The sequence below is a fragment of the Garra rufa genome, chromosome 5 (assembly GCF_049309525.1).
Source record: "Garra rufa chromosome 5, GarRuf1.0, whole genome shotgun sequence".
Classification (NCBI taxonomy): domain Eukaryota; kingdom Metazoa; phylum Chordata; class Actinopteri; order Cypriniformes; family Cyprinidae; genus Garra; species Garra rufa.
The window spans coordinates 8,542,825-8,561,337 of record NC_133365.1 but is presented as its reverse complement, the minus strand read 5'-3'; the positions used below and the strand labels follow the sequence as shown (position 1 = coordinate 8,561,337).

The 18,513-nt window shown below is 35.2% G+C and overlaps 1 protein-coding gene across 1 annotated transcript in view; it reads left to right on the top strand.

Annotated features, from left to right (window-relative positions):
* The window catches only part of brinp1 (bone morphogenetic protein/retinoic acid inducible neural-specific 1), a 159,372-nt gene that overhangs the window by 20,649 nt on the left and 120,210 nt on the right, over window positions 1-18,513 (top strand). The window lies entirely within an intron of this gene.

Below are 18,513 nucleotides of genomic sequence, written 5' to 3'. Positions count from 1 at the left end.
ATTGTACATGCACTCTTCATACACAAAAACCCTTATGCATGTATTTATGTGATTAATGTAACCTGGTCTCTTGTCCAAATTATGTTGTAGATGTTCATGCACACATAAAATGCTAATTTTAACCTCCATGTGTCCACATGTCTGAACCAATCAGACGATCTGTTGGCATCTGCTGACATTCATATGTGAGCAACCTCATCAGAGCTGCATCATTTCCGCACTCAGTGATCTTGTGCTCTTATTCAGAATCTGTCGGGTGAAGATCACGCGTGAAGTCAGTGTGTGTTCACTGCTGCAGTCTTTCAGCACACATCACGTCTCACAAACGCAATGCAGGAAAATCCCGCTGCTCCACTGGATAAACACTGAGCAACATGGAAAATAACTCCTCTCTGAGGTTTTGTAAATGTTGGTCATTAAAACTGATTTAAGGACTCATAAATACATTAATGTCTCTATCTGATAAAACAGGTAAATTAAAATGGCCATATGCTATACATTTTAATCTAATGCAAGCTGATGTATCAAATATCACAACATATCCCCAATTATTTTGCTGTATATAAGCTTTTTTATTAGAAATGATTAAACATTTTCAAGCAAAGTTGCTTTCAGATTTGGCCGTTTTGATTGATTCCTAAATCAAATCAAACTGAACATTTCGATTCAAAAATTTGATTCAAATGTTGTGTCATAAATACTGATGGGAAGATTGGATCATTTTACCAACTTGATCTTTGAATCTCGTTGAGTAAGTGAACTAATCTTTATTCAGATCATTTCTTTCATTTGACTTGGAGTTAAAATGATATATTTTTTACTAGCCAAATTCTACACAGGCAATCTTTGATCATATTCTGAATTTGGAAATCATTGTAAGGAGGCAAAGATGAATGATGAAAAACCTGAATCATTCACCATTAATCGTAACTCAGAAATGCTCACTGAAGACTCTTCATTATATGTTTTTAGCTGTATCACTAAGCCTTAATACTAACTTTAGTTATAAAGTAGTATAAGTTTGACACCAGCTTTACATGATTTCTGTTTTAGGTTTGACAGTCGTAGGTTTGAGTCTTCTGAATTTTAGAGTTGCGAGGATTTCAGTCAAACTGAAACAAACTCATGTAAAAGTTGGTCACGTGTCCTTTGGCGCAGTAAACAGCCTGCAAGACTGGTTTTGAGAAGCGCATGATTCTCCTCCACAGGGCGAGTGGGTGGAATGTTAAGTGCCGCGTCCCAGTATGAGCTTACAAATGACCGCGGGAGTCGAGCGATTAGCATATCTGTTTAAACATGCTGACAAAAGAGACACATGGTGTTCACCATTGGCAAGGAATGGAGAAAAATCCCTGTCTTTCCTACGTCAACCATTTGTTTTCATGAAACTTCCATTTGCTTGATGAAAACGGGAAGGAAAACAAAGCAATTGCACAAACGCAGGTTCAGCCATCCATAAAACACAACATCATTTACCGTCACATTTAGCTATTATGCCTTCACATAACCAGTCTTTGACTAACGCCACAGTCTGCTCCACCAATTCACTGCAGCTTAAGGTGCGTTCAAGACCTGCTGGAAAGTGTGTGTGTGTATATATATAATATATATATATATAATTATATATAATTATATTTTAATATATAATTATATATTATATAATAATATATAATTTTCATATTTCTTTATAAATTCTATTTGACTTATGTATTTTTTCTAATTATTATTCTTATGTTAAAGGGTTAGTTCACCCACAAATGATTGACGAATCCAATCAGAGTTATATTAAGAAATGTCCTGGCTCTTTCAAGCTTTATCAAGAAAATAGGTGGGTGTTTCTCCTCAACAGGTCAAAAGATGTCCAATAAAGGTCATCCATCCATAATAAAAACTGCCTCACATGGCTCCGGGGGGTTAATTAAATAAGGCCTCCTGTAGCAAATCAATGCATTTTTGTAAAGAAAATATCCATATTTAAAACAAAATAATCAGTATATTTACTCACTGTTATACACGGAAGCAGATCTGGGCGGATGGCGGATGGCGGATGGTGGATGGCGTATGACGTCGGACTTGTGCATGTGCCACTCAGAAGTGAAACAATGGTCACAAATTAGGATTTGTAAAGAAGAATGTCAGAGGATTTCGATATAAGCCAAGAAAAGACTGGGTTTCCTTTGCTAAAGTAAGGAAACTTTGCTTCCTTTGCTCCTGTAAACAACCTTTTCCAATTTTCACGAGACTCACATGCACAATGTCAACATCCTATATCCACCCAGAATAGCTTCCATGTACAACAGTGATTATTATGTTTTGAAAATCAATATTTTATTATTAACCCCCTGGAGCAGGGTGAGGCACTTTTTATTATGGATGGATGCACTTTATTGGACTTGTTTTGACCTGTTAAAGAGAAACACCTACCTATTGTCATGATAAAGTTTGAAAGAGCCAGGGCATTTTTTTAATATAACTCCAATTGGATGCGTCTGAAAGGAAGGAAGTCATGTACGCCTAGAATGGCTTGAGGATGAGTGAATAATGAGCAAATTTTCAATTTTTGGTGAACTAACCCTTTAAGTCAAGTTGAAAGAGCATTCCACTGCATGTAGTGTATTTCTTGCATTCATATTACATGCATTCAAACTGATAACTCAGGGTTTAATGAGAATCCTGAATTTCCCACTTGTAATAATGACTTTGCCATTATTAGCCTCCTTTAGACATGTAAAAAAAGGTAAAATAATATATTGCTTTATATTTTAAAACCCAACAATCGTTTGAATCAATCAATACTTTGTCCATTCTCCATACATAGTACATAGTCCATTATTAGTTTGTGTAACTAATGACTAACAAGGGTTTATCTGAAATAAATGGCATCTCTATAATAAAAAAGTAGTAATGAATGAATAATAATCGATGAATTACCCACAAGTTGCTTGAGATTACGCATAGTAAAAACAAAAACTTGTGTGAATTTGAAGGGTGATTACGGTTGAATTATCTTTTGTTTAATTGAATTCGCTACAAGCCTAGCATGGCTAATTTATCTGGAACAAACTCCCCAACACCTTGACCGGCCAAGCTGTCGGTCTAAGCGCGTTAATTACTTGGCTTTACGACAGCGGCCGTCCCGCTCAGAAGCACCCGGGCCAAATGACCCGTCCACAGCAGCGGTTCCGTTCACAGGCGTTTCTGTCTCTCAATCGATCGTCCTCCTCTCCTCCCCTGGCCGATCGCAGACCCATAATTCACTGGCCAGGTAAATTGGAACAATAAGTCAGACCATTAGTGAATTAGTTTGTTTTGAAAATCGTGCATTGATCTGGACTTTGCTGATTGGGTTGAGGCAGGCATGGGCATTTAATTATCCTGCTGAGAGTGCTGAGCTCAGTCTCCTGAAGGTCAGGCTTCTGCGAGAGCCGCGTGAATGCGCTGTGAGGGCTGTTTGCACGCGTCCGTTCATTCGTACGGTGGTCGGCGGCTGTAATTGGCAGCGCGTTTGTGTGGCCGTCCGCAGAGGTGTACGCAGCCTGGAGCGCTTTCATAATTGTGATGCCTCGTAATCTGAACGCAACAAATTGCACTACACTCGCTTTACCCTCCCCTGATTAGCTCTCCCCTGCAGTGCAGCGTGTGACATGAATACAAATGTAATATACAATCATATAAAACAAGAGCGCGGTCAGAGTCCTGCTGGTCGGCCGGCGGCTCCTCGAGGGATTGAGTTTCTGTGGCAGATCGCCCAGCGTCTGGCAGCACTGCCGTGCTAGAAAATCATTTTCTAGTGCAGTGTTTGTTCAAATATGCTGGAGAATCACGATTTCAGTGTTAATCATGGTGAATTTTGAATGTTTCCTGAACGTATCTGCTAATGTGCTTACTTATATATGCAACATAAGTATACATACTCGGGGCAGTCATAGCCTAATTGTTAGAGTCAGACTTGTAACCCAAAGGATGTGGGTTTGAGTCTCAGGTGCAGAAGGGATTGTTTCTATACCTATGTACATACATACGATATACAGTGGCATGCAAAAGTTTGGAAACCCCTTGCAGAATCTGTGAATATTTAAATAATTTAACTAAATAAGAGATATCATACAAAATGCAAGTTTTTTTTTTATTTAGTAATGTCCTGAATAAGATATTTTACATAAAAGATGTTTACATACAGTATAGTCCTCAAGACAGAAATAGCTGAAATTATTAAAATAAGCCCCTTTAAAAGTTTGGGAACCTTTGGTTCTTAATACTGTGTGTGGTTACCTGGATGACCTATGACTTTTTTGTTTTGTGGTTGTTGTTCATGAGTCCCTTGTTTGTTCTGAACAGTTAAACTGAGCACTGTTCTTCAGAATAATCACCCAGGTCCTGCAGATACTTCAGTTTTTCATCATCTTTTGCATATTTGAACCCTTTCCAGTAGTGACTGTATGATTTTGAGATCCATCTTTTCACACTGAAGACAACTGAGGGACTCAAAGACAACTATTAAAAAAAAAAGATTCAAACATTCACTGATGCTCCAAAAGGAAACACGATGCATTAACAGCTGGGGGTGAAAACTTTTGGACAGGATGAAGATTATTATTGTTAAAATATATATTTTTTCCATTTAGTACTGCCCTTTGGAAGCAACAGAAGATTCTTGCATGTTTTATGAAAGACAAGTTAATCTACCTTGATCTTTAAATTCAAAAAGTTTTCACCCATGTTACATTTAGATATTGATGTCAATTTAGTTCATTGTTAGTTCATCTTACTTCATAATACAACCTACTAATCTAACATAGTTAATATGTATTGTAATATGTATATACATAATATGTATTGTTTAATGTTTAAATAAAATAGTGTAGAACTTTATAGACTATAATTTTAATACATACATTCATGTTGTATTGTTAGTTCATAATACCTAATGGTTTAGCTGATATAGCTTTACAATATATGCTGCTATCAGAGATAATAATCAATAATCAATTAAAAATCAAATTCAAAATGCCTTGCCTTAATATTTAGTATTTTAGTACGGTAGGAAGATGTTCTGAACAACCTATTTTAAATCACTTGGAAAGCATAATTTTACCAAATTACTTTCATTATATATTTCTTATATTTTATCCTTTCTTATTACTTATTAACCTTTTTTATCTTGAGAAGTACCATAATACTATGATTCACTTTTATGAACACCTACTCACACAGAATATATAGACATCTACTACTGGCTAAGACATTTTATTAATATTATTCATTTTAATGCTTTCATATGAAGCATGTATAAAAGCATGTATAAAAGGTGGTTTCACTTTATAGCTGTCAATATGCCATGTATACATTAGCACGACTGGTGCATTGCGTTGACCAATAAGCATCTAGGACTGGAACTATACATAAAAACAGATGAATAGAGTTAATACTAATAATATAACATAATATCATAAGTTGCATTGTAAAACACCTGCTTTGTAAAAACACTGGTGTATATGTATAAATAACACTGATTCAGAGAACTCAAGTTCAGACAGATGTTAGCTATGTACATCAGGTTTAGAGGTCTTGGCACTGGGGTTTTGGAAACACTCTGACAGCAAACATCCAGCGAAGCGTCAACAGAGGCAGTATGTGGTCTACATCGAGTGGACGGGGACTCGAGAACAAACTCAAACCCTCGACTTCCTCTCAGAGGAGTTTGTAGGCGGAAACTGTTCGATGCGTCCTCACAAAGCAGAATCTCTCTCGGTTCAATCCAGCAGCTCCTGGGACCCGGAATACAAATAGGGGACAAGCCTCCATCCCTGTGAACTGTCAGGAACAAAGCGGAGCTCAGCCCCTATAAAGGGAAACAGCAATTGATTGAGTCCACACAAGACTTGCATTAGGAATGAGATTTCTGAATAAAGCAGTGAAGACAGGAAGCTCTGAGAGTGAATGAGACCATTTACAGGCTCAAAAAAGGGGGAGAATACACAGATTAGTTGAAAGACTGCAGGGGTGGTTAACCTACAACAGCAATTCAGGAAAAGAAAAGTTTTTGCAATGTTCTAATATTACAATATTATATAACTGATGCACTATTTAAGATTCTTTTCTGAGACCACATTTTAAACAGTAACTCAGTAACTTAAAACAAGCTAGCAACTTGGTAAAACAAGCTAGCAACAAGGTAAAACATTTTAAAACTGTTCTAAAACATGTTAGCGACATGCTAAAGTTTCTAGAAAACTGCTAGAAATGTGCTAACATTGGTAAAACATGCTAGCAAGGTGCCAAACATGCTAGAACATTAGCACATGCTAGCAAAATGCAAAAGCATGTTAGCAAAATGCTAAAACATGCTAACACTAAATATGCTAGAAACATTATAACAACAAGTAAAAAACACAACATGCTAATACAAGCTAGCTACAGGCTAAAACATGTTAAAAAAGATGGTTGAACTGTTCTGAAATATGAAAAAGCTGGAAACATGCTAAAAACATGCTTGCACTGAAGACAGAAAAAAAAAACATGACTACATTGACGAGTAATTATCTGAGGAGTTTAAAAGGTGCAGCTCTAGTTTAAATGAGTACAAAGGCATTTTTATCACTTATAACGTTTGGAGAGAAAAAGTGCAGACAGGGATGAATCTGTCTTGTGCATATGTATGCTTTGAAAGGCTGTGTGTTTTGCAGAGGTGACTATATACAGTATTTAAACTGATTTCACCCAAAAATAAGGAACATGACTGTAAGGTCCTGGCTGACCTGACATGGTACAAGTGGTTTGGACACATGGATGAATGGAAAACACTGCAATTATTATAATTTGCCACACTGAGTCATAAGCGGATTTGTTTATTCTCCAAACATCCGTCAATAAATGAATCCACATTGACAAATCTCAAGGTCCTTCAGGCAGTCGAGAGAAAATGGTGGGAGATTTGTAAACAGCATGTGTCTTTCTCAGAGGGAGACGACTAAAGCACAAGAGCGGATAATAGTATGAGTGTTTAATATGAAATATCTTGTCATACAGCGTATCAGCAGGGGGACATTCATCTGTGAGACCCTCTTCTGAAGACTTCTCAAAGCTGACTGGGGTTCATTGATTTTCTAGTGCAAAGAGCTCATTGTAATAAATTTGTGATGTGGAAATCCTGTGCATTTACCCACTTATGTTATTTACTGTAGCAGACACGTTTCTTTCCAACCGATACAGGGACGGACACCCTGGGTGGTGCTATGCATTCACAACCTATTTTATTTCCATAATGTGAAACAGGATATTCAACAAGAAAAAAATAAAATACACATATAGGCTGTAACTTGATGTTATCCATGGGGAATTGATTAGATGGAGCAACGTGGGCATTTCTTACCAGAATGGAATCGCAGTGAATGTGAGCTTGCAATGCCTAAATAGCTGTTTGACTGATTAACCCACACAGCCTATAGGTGACGTCAGCCATAGAAGACATTTCAGGGTGGTTTTGATTAGTAGCTACACTTAAAATGAACCAAAAACTGTTTGGTTCAAGTGAGCCAGAAAGGAATCCAGCTATAAGTGAAGTCAGGAGTTTTGGTTTTCACAGTGTAAGTGGACATAAACTATGTTTACATGTACCAAAATAATGTGTTTGTAGTTAGATTGATGGCCCAATATGAATGTAATTTTGATTGTAGTGAAAGGGTGGAAAAACAGGGGGGAAAGCATGTAAATACTTGCGTACAGCTGTTTTCAAAGTCAAAGTCACCTTTATTGTCAATTCTGCTATATGTACCGGACATACAGAGAGTTGAAATTGCGTTACTCTCAGACCCTAGGTGCATACACGTAACATTAAATAAAAAAGGTAGGAATTTAAAAATACAAATAAATACAATTATACATATAATATATAAAAAAAACAAAAACAATATACAAGTAAGGGCACATGACACAGTGCAAACAGTGCAAACCAGACAGAGTAGTGCAAATGCAAAAAGAATAAGGTGCAAAAGGAGCTTATAAGTGTAATAAAGTGACAGTTATAGCAGACAAGTCTTTTCTCATTTGGATTTATTAATACCATGCACACATTTGCAATGCTATGATGCATATTTTTGCATATGTTTGATGTCCTACAAACATGCGTATATGTTTATTTACATTTCATGTATTATAAACTGATTGATATGACTGATGGCTGATACTGAACTTTACAACAAGATAGATGTTAAATCAACACGTGCTTGCAGTAAATGAATGAATGATAATTCATTCATAAATCAACATCTGCTTGCAAACATACGTGTGCTATCTGGCCAGTGGTCTGGACTAGGATCTAAAGGTTTATAAGAAAATGTGTTTAATTGACACTTTGGTACATGTAGAACCATAGAAAACACTGCAAATATAATTTGCCACACTGAGTCATAAGTCATTGTTTGGACTAAAAAAGCCCTTCAGCCTTTAATGTCAGCTGTCATCAAGACAAAAATGGCAATTATACTCACAGAAGCTCTGGTGACATTATCAGAGTGGCTTTCACCAATTCTGATGCACTGTGTATGTTCTGAAGTTTTGTTTGAAATGCATGCAATGCACATGCAAATGAACATACACAACATGTAGGGTTAATATAAACATTAACCCTAACATTAACTGAATTAAAAGGAGTTGACTTTTTAACTGAGGTTCGGGAGCAAGGCCACACCTCAACCAATCACCTAACTTCCTGAAACCTTCACATAATGGGCTGCCCCATACTATACTGTTAGTATCTTTCTCTCAAACCCACCCTTCTCATCCCTTTCTCATCCATTCAGCTATCCTTATCCCTTATTTCTCTTCACTTAAGTTTATATTGGGGGTTCCTAATCACCTGATCTAAATATACAAATGAGACGATACCCCCACCCTGAGTCTCTCTGGGCCATCAATTCCTGATGCCCAGATCAACCTGACCATCATCCTATTTCCCCTACCCCTTCATCCTCTGCTCATCTTACTCATCCCTAACATTCTGTGCAATAAAACTATTCCATAACATTGGTTGTTGTATGGTCCTTGCTCGTGAAGAAAACACAAACTTTAAATCTGCAGGATTGCAGCGTTGCAGTAAAGTGGCGTAGATTACATATTTTTTTACACATATATATATTTTTTTTTTCAAAAAGACGCTGCTGAGTGTGATGTCATATAACGACCATTGCAGCTTCTGAAGAAATCTGCTAATCAAAGTATTAAGTGATCATAGCTTAAGGACTTCAAATCTCAGTTTTCTGTGGCGACTTCACTCCTTCAGTTATTAAAGGATTACTTCACTTCCAGAATAAGAAAAATCCTGATAATTTACTCACCTCTTTGTCATCCATGATGTCGCAAAGAAATTAAGTTTTTTGAGGAAAAAATTCCAGGATTTTTCTCCATATAGTGGACTTTAATGATGCTCAACAGATTGAAGGTTAAAAATGCAGTTTCAAATGGCTCTAAATGATCCCAGCCATGTAATAAGGGTGTTATCTAGTGAAACAATCAGTCATTTTCTTTCATAAGTTAATATTTATACACAATTTAACCACAAATGCTCACCTTGTCTAGCTCTGTGATGCGCATGCTTTTTTTTGTGCACTCCAGTTCAAGACAGTTAGGGTTTGTTGAAAAACTCTCATCTCATTTTCTACTCCAACTTCAAAATTGTTAGGATTAGGGGTCGCTGTTTTACCTTCTTTTTTTGTAAAGGGAATTTGATATTCTTTGCACATTCACTTAGTAAACACTGGGTCGGTACTTCTGCAGTGGTGTTGGACGATTTTGAAGTTGGAGGAGAAAATGAGATGGGAGTTTTTCGACATACCCTAACTGTACTGAACAGGAGTGCACAGAGTATGCATGTGCATCACAGAGCTAGACAAGACAAGCATTTGAGGTAAAAAATGTATATAAATTGTAATTTTTTTGAAAAATATAGGATTATTTTGCTAAGTAAGATCATTATTCCTTGGCTGGGATCGTTTAGAGCCCTTTGAAGCTGCACTAAAACTGCATTTTTAACCTTTAATTCGTTGGGCACCATTGAAGTCCGCCATATGGAGTAAAATCCTAGGATGTTTTCCTCAAAAAACTTAATTTCTTTGTGACTGAAGAAAGAAAGACATGAACATCTTGGATGACATGGGGGTATGTAAATGATCAGGAAATTTTTATCTTGGAAGTGGAGTAATCCTTTAAGAAAACAAATATTTAGATATTCTAATGACATTTAAAACCGTACAACCCCACAATTACACATAGTGAAATTTAGTTTTGTTTTAAACAGTGATGGCAGCCTTGTATCAAGGTACTTTAAAAAAAAAAAGCTGTGGTTTTGTGTAAACTGTAAATAATTAACAATTAACACAATTAACACAACAGAATGGCTCCTGCAGTTGTGATACTTAGCTGTTATTGTACCGTCAGGGACAAGTATAAAGACATTTTGTTACAGTTATTACATTTTGGAACTTTTTTCTTTGGAATAACATGCACTGATGAATCATGCACAACAAGACCAAGGACATTCATTTAAAAAGCAAATTGGGTCAATTTTAGTTTTATGTGGACCTTAACCAGGTCTGGCAAGGTGATTGTGTTCATTTTAAACAGCACAATAAACCATGGCATTGTAAGTATTCTGTTGACCTGCTGCCTCTGCAATGTTTTCCGTAATGCACATGCAATTTTCCCGATTAGATAGGAAGAGGTGCATTACTTAAAGTGAGAGGATGCATAAATTATGACCCCGATGCCCTAACAGACAATGTGGCTCTTTGTGCGCAATAAACATAAATCATGGTGCAAATTGCATTATTTTGCTAGACATCTAAACAGTTCCCCTGCTCGCGCTGTCGGTATAAGTCACGATATTGCACTCAGTGCCGTATAAATGTGCACAGATTAATTATTATATGTTTGTGCTTTTCCGTAAGCCTGCGGTGGGTTTGGCTCTGTGCCTCGACGGCTCTCTGAGCACCACAAGAAATATCAATAACAGACAGCATTTGTCATGGTCAGTCCTTCAGATGCCGGCATCGCTTTCCGCTTGATGCATGTGCTTCTCTTCGGTTAAAAGCCGATTTGCATCAAATCTTGTAGTTTAAACAACAACTGCAAACTCTATGCAGGCCTATATGTCTGTACACTTAAGCCAGGGGTTGGCGAGTTCGGTTCTAGAGAGCCACTGTCTTACGGAGTTTAGACTCATCTGCCTATAGACTTAGTAATTCTGAAAGATATTGATTGGCTAGTTCAGGCATGTTTGATTAGGGTTGGAGTTAAACTTGCCTACCCCTGACTTAAGATTGAACTGAATATAATGTTTTCAGGAATGCATTTGCATGCTATTTGTAATTAAATAAAAACATGTGAAATTTTAAATTGGTATTAAACGCAATTAGCTGAACTTTAGAGGGCTTTCCAACCCATGTAAGACTTAAGTACAACTTTTTATGTCATTTCTTAAAATTGTATTACATGTTTCGTGAAATATGAATAAAGTGTACTGACTATGATGAAGATAATTTATGGTAAATTAAAATATACTTTTAATATCATTACTATTAAATCTCATATGTGTAGGATAATTATTTTTGTAATTTATTAGGTTTAAGTTAGTAGATTTAGTAGATTTAAAATATGTTAACTTTAAAATTATAATCAATACATAAAATAATGCAACAATCAGTATACTTTACAATGCTTTATTATGTTATGCACATCAAAATATGTTTGCTCTTTTAAAGCACTACACAAAAAAAATATTAAAACAATTATTTTAAAGTTTTTTTTATTTTTTATTTTTTAAGAAAATATATACGTTTAAAACTACAAGATACAATTGATTCGGTAACACTTTAGAACAGGTAACACCTATTAACTATTAACTATGACTTCAATAAATTCCTAATTTGCTGCTTATTAATAGTTTGTAAAGTAGTTGTTAGGTTTAGGTATTGGGTAGGATTAGGGATGTAGAATAAGGTCATGTAGAATAAAGCATTAATAGGTGCTTAATTACTGCTAATGAATGGCCAATATTCTAGTAATATGCATGCTAATAAGTCATAGTTAATAGTTAATAGGTGTTACCTATTCTAAAGTGTTACCTTGACTTCTATAGTGTGGACAAATATGGATGTCAGTGGGGGCGATCAATTGTAGTATAAGTAGATGATGACAGAGCTTCATTTTTGGGTAAACTATCACTTTAAGCAGCACTTTTTTGGGAGTAAATATAGTGCAAAAGAGTATCTTTTTTTTCTGAATCAGTACACCACAGACCAGTCCAATGAAGTCAACCACGTTCATCAAACACTCCAGGTCTGGCAGACACCTGACGCCCATGATGGCCGTCTGTCAGAGAGCTGGAGTGCTGGAGAGCTGTGGGATTATATAGAGAATCTGATTGTCATTAGAATAACCCTCAGCTACCATTGATTCAATAATGTCCAGCTGTTATGGCTGAGCTTCCTCTAGAGGAGCTGTGTCATTCAGAGGTGACTGTAATAGAGACACTCACTGATTACAGGAGCAGATCAGCCAAAAATGGAAATGCTGTAATCAATTATATTATGCTGTTTCAAAACCGTATTTCTACCAAGAAACACAAAAGAAGATGTTTAGCAGAATTTCTTCTTTTGTGTTCTACTGGAGAAATAAAAGCGATATGGGTTTGGAACAATGTGTGGATGAGTAAATGATGACAGATCTATCTAAGTTAAACTAAAATGAAAAATATTTCAGTGGCACCTTACTGAAATCAGTTCAAGATTAGTTCACGTTTTTTTATTTTTTTATTTATTTTTTATTATTATTGTACAGTTGAGGTCAAAAGTTTACATCCCCCTTTCAGAATCTGCAAAATGTTAAAAATAAGAGGGATCATACAAAATGTTATTGTTTATTTATTACTGGCCTGAAAAAAAAAAAGATATTTTACATAAAATATGTTTACATGTAGTCCACAAGAGAAAATAATAGTTGAATTTATAAAAATGACCGTTCAAAAGTTTACATCCCCTTATTACTGTGTTCTTACCTAAATGATCCACAGCTGATGTGTGATTTTGGGATCCATCTTTTCACTCTGAGGACAACTGAGAAACTCATATGAAACTATTACAGAAGGTTCAAATGCTCACTGATGCTTCATAAGGAAAAAAGATACATTAGAGCAGGGGGTGAAAACTTTTGAACAGCGCATAGATGAAAAACAGCAGGCTGTTTAACTGTTCAGGACAAACAAGGGACTCACAAAAACAAAACAAAAAACAAAACAAAACAAAAAACAGCTGTGGACCATTCAGGTAAGAGCATTACGAATCAAGGGGATGTAAACTTTTGGACAGGGTCATTTTTATAAATTTAACTATTATTTTCTTTTGTGGACTATATGTAAACATATTTTATGTGAAATATCTTATTCAGGTCAGTACTAAATAAACAATAGCATGCATTTTGTATGATCCCTCTTATTTTGGTAAATTAATGAATTTTACAGATTCTGAAAAAGGGGGTGTACACTTTTGACTTCAACTGTATTTTAATTGAGTTAAAGAGTAATATATTCCAAGCCACAACTTTTGTATGGTTTTAATTTTAGTTAACTATAATAAATACTGCTAATTCATGCATACGTAAAATAAAACAGACATTATGATCTTTTATTCATTCAAAATTTGCCTATATTAAAACAAAGTTTAATTTGTCAGTTAAAATACATTGTTGCAAACCACTATAACACTATAATAATGTTAAAGCTAAATATCAAAATCTTTGTCCCTTCGGTTGTGTCAGGAATTACATTAACTTCGCCGCTCTGTCATTATTCACCTTGACTTTATAATTACATTTCCTCTGAAGAAACAATTATGTCTGTCAGTGACCTTTGGAAAATCCACGCAGGTAAAGATTACTGAACTTTTCCCTCTGGTGTGATGATTTCAAAGGGTTAACATGTCTCTCTCCATGTTTGTAATTTCAGTGAAATGATGCATTGTTACGTTCTGAGAGGCAACCTCAAATAGTCTGAACTAATTAGTTAAAGGAGCCCTCATTAGAAGGCTCAGCTGCATATTTGTCAATGCAGGTGACGCAGGCAGCAGAAGCCTGTGTGACTGCGAGATCTTCATTCATTAAAGACTGTAAACAGCCATACAGGAAGAGTGAAGAAATCATTTAACTGACAATTAGATAATTGCACAAGAGAGAATATTAATCTGCAATCAGCTGCATGGAGTTCATAGCATATGCACCTCTTTAATAAATACGTACTGTAAAGATACCTTTAAGATCAGTAGGTTGTTTGTAAGGTAATATCCATAAATTTACATGGATCAGTTTTTGCTTTGTCAGATACAATTATTAATGCAATCTTTTGCCTGCAGAATGTTAATTATAAAAGTATGCATACATGATGAGTGCATATTATAATTCATTAATGATTCATAACCTTTTTTATGAAAGGTGGGTAAGGTCAGATACCCATTAACAGTCAAAACACAAACATGCTGTAATTAACTTTCGAAACTACAAGCTACTCGGCTCATAATTTTCTGCCATAATACTCTAATAAAATGCTTACAGCATTAATTCACAAAAAGATAGCTAAATTAAAGCAGTACAAGAGAACAAAATCGTAATAAATGGTCGAATAAATGATGCAATTATTTATCTGTAAATCAATCAATCAATCTTTATATTACTTTACCTTGAAAACCTACTGATAGACAGTGGGAAAATTGTGGCATTGTTGAGATACTATTGTAATTTTTTATTAATATTTAAAATTCATTTTTAGTTTTGTTGTGTTTTGATGTGCTTTAGTCATTTAAAAATATGTGTATATAGTATTAATTTATTATTTCAGCATTAGTTATTTTAGTACATCAAGTACAAATATATCAATTTACTTTTGGACAAGTAACAACTTTTAATTGAATATGTCATATGAACAAAACTATGTAAAACTGTCCAAATGGAGAGATTTCTTCAGAATTCAAAATGCTACTTTGAAAAAATAGTAGTGTGCTACAGGAAAAGCAACATTCTTAGGAAACACACCTAAGCTTCTGTCAGACAACTCATGAATGTAGTGAAGTTATGAAGTATTAGTCACTCACCGGTGCTTGATTCTGGCGTCTGAGTCGTGTCACATGCTGTCTGTATTTCATGAGGAGGGTAAATGTTGCCTTTTAATAGCTCAGAGTTTGAGCTTCTAATGCAGGAGGGGAGGATGTGGAGGATCATTACAGTTGAAAATGTTATCGCGACATAAAAACACGCTGTCGGACAGACAGTCATAAAGAGTGCTGCTGACATATGCTGTGATATGGAAATGCAGCTCATTTTAATAACATACACTACTCGGCTGTTGAAAGCTCACATATCTTTTGCTTTAGATTTTGCAAAAGACATTGATGCCTGTTTTTAGAACCAAAACAGTTTTGCATTATTTTCTCCAAAATGAGAAAATGTTTTTCTCACTTAAAAACATCTGCTTCTCATGAGTGTCATGGAAATGATTGAATTCAGTACAATAAAACACACATTCTACCATGATAAGGGCTAAATTGAACCGAGTGCCGAATGAGAGTAAATATCGGTGCTGGTGAGTACATGAAACTGTGTTACTCACCAGTTGCCCTAACATTTCTTATTTATTCTAACAAAGGCTAAAATTCAATATGATTTAGTACGGTTATTAAATAGCAAAGACAGTGTAATTATATAAGTAATCTGATGCACTGTGTTGTTCAGCACTGTGATCTTTTTCCATGGTTCACAGTAAATCCAAGTGATTTTATTATTGTTTAATTATAGGGTTTAACCCTGCTTACAACTTTAAAGTATATCTTTTTAACAGTGATGAGAATGGTCCAATTTATTTATTTTTATTTTTATTTTTTTGAGGTGAAACACGTTAGGATAGTTTTCATGAGATTTAAAGGGATCACCCAAAAATGAAAATGTGATGTTTATCTGCTTACACTCTTAAAAATAAAGGTGCTTCACGATGCCATAGAATAACCTTTTTTGGTTATTGGTTCCATAAAGAACCTTCAATATCTGAAGAACCTTTCTGTTTCACAAAAGGTTCTTTGTGGCAAAAGAAGGTTCTTCAGATTATAAAAAGGTAAGAAAGAGATGGTTCTTCAAATAACCTTTGACTGAATGGTTCGTTGTGGAACCAAAAATGGTTCTTCTATGCTGGGGCGCTGTAAAGGGGGTAAACGATGACGATTTTCGGGGCCCATGACTGAGAGGGGGCCCAGAGAAGCCCCTAATAAAATTGAGGTGCTAAAAAAATATTTGATAGTAACAATTATTAACTTTAAATTATTGTATTTGCTGTTTCCTGGTGTCAAAAAAAAATGTATTTGTTTAGGAAACACCCTCTTTTTTATATTTATATTTTTTTATATTTATTTTCCTTTAAATATAATTTTAAGATCACAATAAATGTTGTTAACTAATGTAAATCAGTGATGCGCGGGTCAATGTATAAACAACCCGAACCCGACCAACGTTTTCAACTAACCCGCCCGCAACTTGGACCGCAAAAAAAAGAAAAAAAAAGAAAAAGAAAATATTGTACCCGACCCGCTTCCTGACCCACATGTTTAGTATTTGCGACTGACAACATCATTTATATGCGGCTATGCGGTGGAGATGCGTTCACTGTCAAACATCATTCGGTATTAATTAGGTAATTTTGTCAAAAGAAATGTTCTTGATCACAAGAAAAATACAAATTGTTCTTGTTGTGATTTATTTTGTCTTTCCTTTATACAGATTTAAATAGTTTCGTTTTCGAAGTACTCTAAATTATGTCAGTGATTCTCCAGTGTTAAATATGATCAATAATTATTTTATTTCGATCTACAGTGTAATAAAAGTTAAGAAAAAGATTAGCCTATAGTCCTAAATGTATATAGACAACAAGCTAATTCCTTTTTTCTTAACTTTTAACTTCTTATAAAAATTATCAAGAATATTAAATCAACTTAACAGGCTAGGTTAACGAATTTTCTTATACAAACATAACGAATGCACTTCAAAACGAAGTTTTCATATATAAATTCAGGAATCACGAATATGACAAAATAATATAATTTTATATATATATTAATTGTATAGCTATAATAGTTGTATCAAATGAATAAGGAAATTATAGTGCCTTGAATTTATTAAGTAATGTTTAATTTTGTTTGTTTCGCTCTCTGGAAATGTAAAGAAAAAATACCGTTTTTACTTGGAATTCGTTTTTAATCCCTGGTTTTAAACAAGCATATACAAGAGATAATTTATATATTATTGCTTGAATAAACGTTTAAAATTTTATAATTAAGGAAATTAAACAGACCTAGGCATTTGAAAAGACATAGTGCAATTGGTTTAATAATTCCAAAAAGAAAGAGAAGCATTGGACATAATCAAAATATTCGAGACATTTATTAGGAATACCATTTTCTTAACAATTAAGATGCTGCAAGTGTTTATACAGTCTAATCGAAGTGTGCATCTCTCCCCCGACTCTCCCCCAACAAAAATCCCACCCCCTCTCAGAAAATACAGAAAACTGACATTACTGAGCTATATGCATTTAAAAGTAGCCTATTAAAATGGTACAATGACATTGCTCAGTTCGTATTGGGAAATTGGGCATTTTGTCCCGCGTCAGCATTTATTCAACAGTTAATAACCTCAACATTCAAAAGGTAAATATTATTCAGCCAATAAAGTGTAGGTCTATGTATTTCATAGAAAATTGTGTCTAGTACTATATAAATTACAAAGGTTTAATTGGCATCTTTACTTCAAACAACCTGACCGACCGCGACCCGAATATCATTAAAAATATTTTTGGATGACTCGTAACCGCGGGTAACCGTTTTGGATTTTGGAGGACCCCCGCCCCCCTATAAGATTACGTTTGCTTGCGCGAACTCATCTGGGAGTGTTGACTTTTCACCGACCGATCAACTGAAGTTATGGTTGCTTGCATTTCGTCACACGCCGGCTGTTGTGAGCGCGCTCAGGACAGTTGAACATTGCGGTGGATCAGAGGAAAAAAATGATATAAATACTGTTCAGTTTCTCACACAGACCGATTGTTTCATATGTTAAGACCTCAATGTATCGTCACGAGCCACAGGGTTTAATTTGGTTTTGACTGTGTATGTATTTTTGACTCTCAAAGCTGTGGAGCCCATTGGATGCCATTATATGACTGACTGCAATGGTTTGAGTTAAAAATCTTTGTTTGTGTTCTACTAAAGAAACAAAGTCACCTACATCTTGTATGCCCTGGGGGTAAGCAGATAAACATAAAATTTTCATTTTTGGGTGAACTATCCCTTTAACTTTGGAATGGCTTGACATAGAGACGTATAGAGATGGAGAGAGGTTTTTTTGGGGGGACTCAGAATCATCATTGATCTCTGATTTTAATGTTAACATCTCTTTTACAGACGCCTCTAGACAAGAGCATATTTACTG